We start from the raw sequence: 10,573 nt of genomic DNA on the forward strand, positions 1-10,573 counted from the left end.
TTGCCTCCCAATCTTTGCTTCCCGGGATTTGCCATATACCGCCGACAACACTAATTGCTGCGGAAAAATGTCCGGTGCACACACCATAGCATACATCAAACCGCCCGCGGCACTTGCATAAGGAACATTTGCCATATGCTTTTGTTCCTCCAATCGAACTAGGAGAGAACTTAGTGAAAAGCCTAAAATGCCCGACTAAAGGTGTAGAAACCGACTTTGCATTCTCCATACCAAATCGAGAAATTACTTTCTGAATGTATTTCTTCCGAGATACAACTATCCGCCGCTTCTTCCTATCTCTCTGTCAATCTCCATGCCCAATATCTTTTTGGCTTCCACCTAAGTCTTTCATCTCAAACTTCGAGCTAAGTTGAGATTTCAACTTGTTTATCTCCACCATGCTTTTGGAAGCAATAAGCATGTCATCCACATAAAGCGGGGAGATAGATGAAGTCATTACCACGAAGCCTTCTAAAAAGTAGACACAGAGTCATACTTACTTGGATTGTACTCATGTTGCATCATGAATGTGTCAAAGCGCTTGTACCATTATGCGGGCGATTGCTTTAACCCGCACGATGACCGATTCAATTTGCATACATAATCTTCTTTCAAAGAGCGACAAACCCGCGGGTTGTCTCATATAGATCTCTTCTTCCAAGTCCCCATGCAAGAAAGCAGTTTTCACATCAAGTTGCTCTAACTCCAAGTTGAAGTGAGCAACTAAACTTAATAACACACGAATGGACATATGTTTGACCACCGGGGAAAATACCTCATTGTAGTCAACTCCTTCTTTCTGTGAAAAACCCTTTGCTACCACTCTTGCCTTGTACCCGATGACGTCTTGTCGGTTCGGGGAAGGACCTCTTTCTTTTGAACACCCATTTCTTGCCGATAGTCCTTTTGCCCTTTGGCAATAAAACTAGGTCCCATGTGTAATTTTTATCAAGAGATTCCATCTCTGCTTGCATAGCTACCAACCAATCTCTGTAATGAGCATCTCTAACAGCTTCCTTGAAGCTATCGGCTCATCATCTTCGATATTCGGTGCATATGCCACTAAATCCACGACCATAGTGTTTCACCGGCTTCACCGTGCCCATACTTGTGTACTTCTTTAACTTGTCGTGGGCCTAGGGTCGTGACTACAAGTTCGCGGATGCTCTTGCTCTTCTTCTGTTGTTTTGTGTGGTTCCATGATTTGGTACCTCATCATGATCTAACCGGTCATCTGCTGCATCGGACAACTTAAGCTCATTAGCTTGAACCTATGACTCACCATTTCGCCCGCCTACTTCTTAAACTTCTTGAAGATAACACGGAAGTCTCATCAAAGGTAACATCTCTGCTGACCAGGAACTTGTGGTCTTCTAGACACCACAATCGATATCCCTTTACCCCATTTGCAAAGCCTAAGAATATGGCCTTCTTAGCTCTAGGATCTAGCTTGATGTCCCTCACATGGTAGTAAGCTATCGATCCAAACACTCGCAAAATACTATAATCAGCTGGGTTGCCTGACCACACCTCATAAGGTGTCCTGCAATCTATAGCTGGTACTGGTGACCTATTGTACAGGTAACACGCCATAGACACTGCATCTGCCCAATACTCTTTGCCTGGGACCGCGGCATTAAACAATAAACATCTTGCTCTTTCAAGCAAAGTTCTATTCATCCTCTCTGCCATTCCATTCTTCTGTGGCGTGCCCCTGACTGTCCAATGTCTGGCAATTCCATGTTGCGCAGAACTCTTGGAAAGGTCCATAGGTATACTCAGTACCATTGTCAGACCGTAATGTCTTTACCTTCCTATCTGTGCGATTCTCAACCCTTGCCTTCCACTTCTTAAATGTCTCAAACACTTCATCTTTTCGATTTCATCATATACACCCACACATAGCGAGTATGATCATCAATGAATGAGACATAATAGCGGTTACCTCCCTTGGAAGCCACCACGGAGGGTCCCCAAACATCCGTATGCACATAATCAAGGATGTGCGTTTGTCGTGTGCTTGCTTGACTTGAACTTGACTCTGCCTTTGCTTCCCATAGGCGCAATGCTCACAGAACCCCATACTTGGCTTCTTCAAGTTCTTCAAGAACCTCGCTTGCCACAACTCGGACAAACCCTTTTCACTCATATGCCCTAAACGCGATATGCCATATCTTAGTGCACTCGGGAATCATTAATACATGCACCATTTTGCTACATCGCCTATCACCGTACTACCTATCAGAGTATACAAGGTTCCATATTTTTTACCCTTCATAACAACTAAAGAGTCATTAACAATATTTAGGACTCCACCTTCGCCTACAAACTTGTGGCCTTTGGAATCCAAGGTACCAAGAGAAATAAGACTTTTCTTTAGCTCAGGAACACGTCTCACATCGGTTAAAGTCCTCACTACACCATCATACATCTTGACCCGTATAGTTCCAATTCCTACCGTCTTACAAGCAACGTTATTACCCATTAAAACGGAACCACCATCAATGCTCTCATAAGAAGTAAACCACTTTCTATTCGGGCACATATGATAGGAACATCCGGAATCAAGAATCCACTTTTCGGTCATATAGTCTAATGTGGACACACAGAGACTGAACTCATCCTCTTCAGAACCTGAAGCATAATTTGCCTCAATTTTTGCCTTACCTTTCTTCTGACCATCTCTCTTGTTCTCTTTCTTCGGGTGAGGACAATTACTTGCATAATGTCCCTTTTCATTGCAATTGTAGCACTGTACATATTTTAAAGGCTTCTTTGACTTGGACCTAGAATTCTCATTACTTGAATAATTCTGTTCATACGAATTTCCTCTTGCCACTAGCCCCTGACTTGCATCAATGCTATTCTCTACACGTGTCTTCTTCATCAACTCATAAGAAAGAAGTGCACTTTGTACTTCGTCAAGATCGACGACTTCTCTATTCATGAATGTAGTCATTAGATGCTCATAGCTTTCTAGCAAGGAGAATATTAAACATGCTGCTTGATCCTCATCATCCATCTTCATACCAACATTCAAATAATCCGCTAGACGTCGACGGAACTCACTAACGTGCTCTTGCATCATTGAACCATCGACCATCATGTACCGATAAAGACGCTTCTTAAGGTACATCTTGTTCGTCATGCTCTTGGTCATATACATAGACTCTAGTTTGAGCCAAATACCGGCAGCGGTATTTTCTCCCATCACACTATACATAACCTCATTAGCAAGACATAACCGGATTGATGAACAAGCTTGAAGATCGAACTCTTCCCAATCATCATTACTCATACTCGCCGCCTTAGATTTAATCCCCTTTAAAGCCTTGTGCAAACCTTGTTAGATGAGGATGTCCTTTACTTGGACTTGCCAAATCCCAAAGTTATTCTTCCCATTAAACTTCTCTACTTCAAACCTTGCGTTTGACATCTTGGGAGCCATCTTTCAAGTTACACACAATAACCCAAAAGAAACAGTTTCACCTTGGAATTTAATCGAACACCTTGTCTACACAAATTTTGAGCACTAAACTCAAAATCGTAGGTCGTATACCTAAGCTCCGATACCAATTGTTGTGAATATATAAGTCGCGGAAACAACGCGTTACCCACAACAAACGGATCAATCCTACACAAAGATCGATCCTTCACACTAGACAAGACTTCAACACCCTCCAAGCAATATCCCAACACTTCTCAATATCAAATAACAAGCATATAAAGTAAAACAATTAATGTAAAGGAAAAACAAACCACAAGGCGAGATATATCGTTGGTTTGGCAATTTGCCTACTTCCACGCTGCGAAGTTCCAAGCTTTATTGGATGTCCTGAGTAACAGATTACAAGTCTCTCAATTCACTCACAAAGAATGAACACTCAACTCACAAAGAATTGCTCTCTTATAATCTCTCTCTTTCTTGGTTTTGGAAAAAGTTAGGTTTTCCAAAAAACTGATTTTGTTTTTATACCAAAAAACCAAAATCGCTGATTCTTATGTGAAAGCCCACAAAAAATGACTGACCGGGTGAGTTGAGTTGAGTGCGGTTTTTTGGAAAACCTAACTTTTCCAAAAAACAAAAACCGGACCATGAGCTGGCTTCACTCTGGAAGCTGGCGACTCGAATGTAAAAAACAGAGAAAAACTCGTTTTTTTCTCTACACGGGGTATGTGCAAGTTTTTGGAATATTTAACGATATTTTGGCATTCAAAGTCATCAGGAATAAAATGCTAAACCTTAGCGGATATTTGAGAAGATAGTTGCTGGTAGTCTGCTCGAGAACCTACAACCAAAGAAAAAAAAAGATGCAGATCTTTGTGAAAACCCTGACGGGCAAGACGATAACACTAGAAGTCGAGTCAAGTGACACCATCGACAATGTGAAAGCGAAGATCCAAGACAAGGAAGGAATTCCACCATACCAGCAGCGTTTAATCTTCGCTAGAAGACGGTTGGATACTAGCCGACTACAACATCCAGAAAGAGTCAACACTTTATTTGGTCCTCTGTCTACGTGGAGGTGCGAAGAAGAGGAAGAAGAAGACTTACACCAAGCCCGAGAAGATTAAGCATAAGCATAAGAAGGTTAAGCTTGATGCTTTGTAGTTTTACAAAGTGGATGACTCTGGTTAAGTGCAGAAGCTGAGGAAAGAATGTCCTAATCAGGAGTGTGGTGCGGGCACTTTTATGGCCAATCATTACTGCAGCAAGTGTTGACTTATGTTTATCAGAAGGTTGGTGGTGATTGATTACTACTATATTCATCTCCTCTTGGTACAGGTAGAACTGCAGTCAAACTATGCTGCCAGTCAAGGGAAGTACGAGTGGAAGGATGATCAGATATTGATGTTTGGTTTTCTACTGTTTTGTAACTTTTTCTATTTTGGCAGTGCTTCAGTTGGGATTTTAAATTAAACCATTTCTAGGATTTTAATTGGGTACTGTACTGTTACCATGTCTACTTGATGAATAATGATGACTAGGCTCGGCAGTCAGCTCAATTGCTCAATTACCATTTTACTGTTGTAAATTGTTAATTCTTTAGGCTATGCTCGACCTCGTATTGTAGTTTGCTCGTAAGGTTAATTGGAAAAAACAAAAAAACAAAAACGAAAATGAGTATAAATGTTGTTGCTTACAATCCAAGCAACTAAGTGTTATGGCCCTAAACTTAGTATATGCCAAACTTAAACATGCTAAAGCACGACTCGCTCGACTGGAAGACATCTGACACTAAGTAGTGTCAGCACTGACTGTACCCACTTCCCACACTAATCCAAATGACTAGGCCATATCCTTGATACTCAATTAAAAACACAAAAAAAGCTCAAATTCAATGATGAAGTATGGATCTTATTCCAGTTAGAGTATACTTAACAAATGTTTAGTGTTAATCAAACACATTTTAACACATAATTACCCAGAAAGGAAAAGGAACAAACTAGAAACCAAGCAAAGCAAGAAAACCCACCCCACCACCAAGCAAACTTCCCATGAACGATAGAATCCAATTCTCTAATTTCTCGCAACATGTTTCTAATAACAAACTCCCAAATTTCCAAAAAGAAATAATAAAAAAATTGGAAAATAATTTTCACAAAAAGCAAACCCAGTAACATGTTGATCAATCTCGGATGTTTCTATTTTGATTAATCTGCTTTCTAATATTGATCCAGTAGACACATTATTACCATAGCTTTGTATATTTGAAGTGCTATACGCCCGTGACTGTCTTATAAGTATAAGTATAACTATTAGGACATCTCCAATGGGGGGTGTAAAATTACACCTCCACGTAGACTCCATGTAGGTGTTATTAGGATTTTACAATTCTAATTGCATACGTACTATTGTATAGCCTATAAATATCCACACTCTGTAGTCCCCGGCCAATAGAAAAGTGTAAAAAAAATTGGATTTTACACTAGGACGCTCTCTTTAATTTAAACGTCGAAAGTTAAAAAAAATTGCAAATTATGACTTTAGAACTAGAAAGGGACGTGACTTAAAGTGACGTCCGGAATTTTTTGTTCAGACGTTGGTTAAAGTGTCGCCCGAGCTATTTATCGACTTATAGCGAGATGGGGAATTTCCCCCCTCCTCTATCAACTAATAGTCTATTACCTACGGTATACCACCCCCATTGGAAAGAGTTTTTTGACATTTGGAGTGTAAACTTTACACTCTATATGGTTTACACCCCCCATTGAAGATGCCCATTATAAGTAGAAAACACGTACTGATTTTCTATTATATATAGTTCAAGTTAAGATTGTCCAAGTTGTCTCGGATATCCACGTGATGTGTTGTCACACCATTTAACATGGCATTTCTAAAATCCAATGCTTTCTTTTCAGAATGATTTTTTTAAAGGTAGTTAAGTTTTGAAATTTATAATAAGTTATGGAGATGTAGTTTATCAGATATATATACGCCTATCTCAGATCTCAAAGAGAGTATAATTTATGTTGGCTCGCTGAAAATTCTCCAGCCAAAGGTAACAATTATGCATTTTATGGCCGCGGCAACAACCAAACCACTCCTTAATGGCATGCAAAACGTAAGTATTACACTACCTAAGTCTTACTCCTAATGAATTTAAGATCGGTAAACATTAAATTCTCCAGCCAAAGGTAACGATTATGCATTTTATGGCAACGACAGCAACCAAACCACTCCCTAATGGCATGCAAAATGTTCAAGTATTACACTACCTTAAGTCTTACTCCTAATGAATTTAAGATCAGTAAACGTTTCATTGTGGTATCAGTTAGCACTTTGCATTGACTTATGTATATGAATAGGTAGCGTAGTATCTTATGCTAAGAGGGTTACTGTTATGCCCAAGATATTCAGTTGGCTTGGAGGATCTGTGGTGCTTTAGATATGAGAATTTGGGGTTGGGTAAGAGTAGTTGGTTAGGGTTTCTTCTGTGTTAGGGGTTGGAGAATTTATTAGTAGTTAATTAAATGTGGTTAAAAGTGTTTGATAGTTAGTTTGACTGGGAATTATTTTAAAAAATCTTGATATATTAATGAGCTTATTTTTTTTTTTTGTACTAGTAATGAATATTTAGTTGTTTTGTTTGATTATTTAGATGTGTTATGGCATTAATATCTGCTTTACTGGAAAGGTAATGGCTATTGATATTTAAGAAACCATGTTTAAATCTACTATACTCTTTTTTTCTCAATTATTTCTTGACTTTTATTTCATTTGGTTAATATGTTCTGGAACCATAACTTGATTTGAATTTCAATGGGTGATATGATGTGATATTGGTTCAGTGATGGGTGTACCTCAAATTACTTCACTGCATATTGCCTATTGGTAATGTTATCATGATGTGTTTCAATAGAGGACAGGAGAACCATCTTACTTGGTTTTTTTTCTCTGTTGAGTACTTCCGCAGGTACGTTGTTATTGGCTTATTGCCTTTTCACTTTAGGAAAAAGTTGGGAGCACAAATTCTCATTCCGACACTGTCCCCGTTTAAACAATGAAATAGCAATTTGGATTTGATACATTGCAAGTTTTCCAGGAAAATGTTTCTTTTGATTATGATGCACAATTTCGGAGAAACTTAAAGTACATACAAATTTGAATGTGATGGCTATGCTATCCCAGCCTGCAGTGGATGTTATGTAGAACTTTGGTTGTTTGTCCAACGCAAAGTTTGTGCAAAAGCTTCAGTACAATCTTGGTTTTTGACAAACTCTATCTGTTCCAGTTCATCGGCAATTATGAGATTTTGACGAGTTTTCAATTTTTACCAACTTTTATATGTTTTGCATAGCCTTAAAAGTAATGCATTTCAGTCAAGGATCTCAAGTGTTACTCTTAAGGGATTTGCTTATTTCGTAGAAGCATGTTTGTATTTTTCTTTCTCTTTTCATTTCCACATCTCTACCGAGGGAGTAATTATTGTATTTTTCTTATTAACATTTTGACAAAGCAGTTATTCTTCACTTCGTATGTTTGCCATGTAAGATAGGGTCTTCAACAAAATTTATTTATAATCGAGTAATTGACAACTCTGACATAATTTTATAAAAGAATTTAGAAAAAAAACTTGGCACACAAAAGTATGTTACCGTATTTTTTTTTAAACATTTATTTGTCATCTACTTGCAGAACAATAGATTAAAAGCTACTCTGCTGGTTTTTTACCACTAATGTTTTTCCCTTCTAATTTTAACACAAAAAAAATTAGTGTATGTTCGTTAGTTGCTATAAAAGTTTCTTCAACACCATGAAACCTTTCAAGCCGTAAATGAATCGTAACCTCTCTCACTTTCGTTTCAGTCTCTGTAACTCCCATAAAAAACTTGGAGCCTCTCACTTTTGGCATAGTTATATCGAAAATCATAATATGAAACATAAACAATTGAAAATATCCATTGTTTACTTCTTTGTTGTGCGGTCCTAGGAAATAGAAAGTGCATAAAAAAAAAAGATTTGCCAATACACTTAGTTCCAGTCTCATTATTTTCTTCTTGCATGTGTAAGTGTGATGTAGTTTGTTTATTTTTTGCACTACTATAAATAAACTTACTTTTTATACTACTATTTTCTGTTGTCTTAAATTTTCTTCAGTCATGGAATCAAACGATGGTTAAGTTATATCTATGGTGAAAATTTTGTTGAACATGCATGGAGACTCTTTATTTTGACTCCAGAGTACTAAATGATAGGAAACCAACGTACGGAAGAAAATTTCGTTTTAAGACATTTGAAGATGAGGTTTTTATTCAACATGACACCTTTGACATATAGAACTTCCGTCTATTGGAAACAATATTAGAGTTTTTAATACCAGTCCAACAATTTTTTTTCTTTACGAAGAACACTACCATTTTTCCCAGTACACCCGTCTGTATTAAGGATGTTTCTATAATCAAATTGTTGCCGCTTGACAAAATGTTTCTATAATCATCTAACTAGGCATAGCATAGTGTTTATGCACAATGAATCACGCTTATAATTAGGGCAGGGAATCGGGTCGGGTAGACCCGAATTTGACCTGACCCAATTACCGAATACATCAGGTTCAGGTCGATTTTTATATCCGTTTATGTAATTGGGTCGGATTCAAGTTCGGATATGTTGGGTTCGGATATAATTTTTGGGCTGTTTTTTAATTTTTAGTGTTATCCGATCGGGTTAGTCGGGTTCGGGTCGGGTTCAAATATTAAATTTCAAATACAATCGGGTTAGGGTTTGGATTCGGATATTATGAAACTATTCCAATTCGGATTCGGATATAGCCATATCCAACCCGAACCCGACCCCGATCCCTGCCCTACTTATAATGCCTCTGCACTCCTTCACCGTGCACTCTACATTTGCTCCTAACTACTTAATCATTACACTTAATTTGACTATCAAAGAACCAACATTCCATTACATTATGTTAATCAAGTTGAAGCCCAAAACCTGCAAAAGTTCTGCATGTGGCGTTGGGTGCTAATAATATTTTCATAATGGGGACCAATAACCAATGTAAGAATTTAGCGATACAACTAGCTAGAATCCATATTTTCTTCCTTTTGTCGCCTCCATACATACAAATGGTTTGAAAAAATCAACACTCCAACATTTGAATCATTCAATCTCCATACACATGAAATAAGATCAACATTATATTGAAACATTATATTGAAAGCTTTTAAATTGTAATCTTGGTGCATAACCATTTTCCGAAAAGCTATTATTTACACATTCAATTCACTCCAAATATTAACAGTGTCCAATGCATTTTTTCTAATTGTTTCCAAATGTGATCGTTTCTAAATAAATAAATAAATACATAAAATTTATTTTTTTAAATTAGCTACAAATTCTTTCTCTGTCCAAGCTACCTACTTATTTAAACAACAACAACAACAAAAAGGGTGATGGTAGAGCATAATAATTCAAATCGAATTAAAAATACAACTATCGTATTGAAGTGTTTTTTTTCTTATTGAACTTTTTAATTTACTATTCTAATTTACATGCGTTCATTCTTTTCTCCAATTTTTTTTTCTAGCACATGCAACGCACGTGCCCGTTTACTAATAACGTATAAACTGAACTGTCAGAAATCAACAATGGAGATATTAGTGCTTTGCAGGTCTCGAAGGGGTAGAACACTCGAAGCATGTAAAGATCGTTGGATTCTGTGATTTTGCAGGGAATGGTATGTAAGTACTTTCTTTGCAATTTAACTCATGCTAGTATTTATTGATTAGGAAATATGAATAACGGAGATGGGCAGTCGGCATGCGTAGACTTGTATGTGTGTCAGTGTGTCTCTATATGCATTGATCCTACTATATTGTGTCGTGAATTGTTCCTACTCCTACATATATTTGTAAGGGTTAACTAGTATTTAGATCCTACTAGATATTAGGGTCTCCCCTAAATACACACACAAAAAAAGTCAAAGTGGGTTGACCGAAATTTTTTTGTGTGTATTTAGGGGGGAGACCCTAATTTCCCATCTAGTGAGGGGAAAATCCTAATTGGCTCATCTAGTGGGGGGTAATACTAGTTCACCCTATTTGTAATAGATCAACATCTCCC

At 37.6% G+C, this 10,573-nt stretch overlaps 1 pseudogene; it reads left to right on the forward strand.

Annotated features, from left to right (window-relative positions):
* The first annotated feature begins 4,174 nt into the window (after positions 1-4,174).
* On the forward strand, positions 4,175-5,015 carry LOC147485731 (ubiquitin-ribosomal protein eS31 fusion protein-like; annotated as a pseudogene).
* Positions 5,016-10,573: the final 5,558 nt, after the last annotated feature.

Source organism: Coptis chinensis, chromosome 7, assembly GCF_015680905.1.
Source record: "Coptis chinensis isolate HL-2020 chromosome 7, ASM1568090v1, whole genome shotgun sequence".
Taxonomy (NCBI): domain Eukaryota; kingdom Viridiplantae; phylum Streptophyta; class Magnoliopsida; order Ranunculales; family Ranunculaceae; genus Coptis; species Coptis chinensis.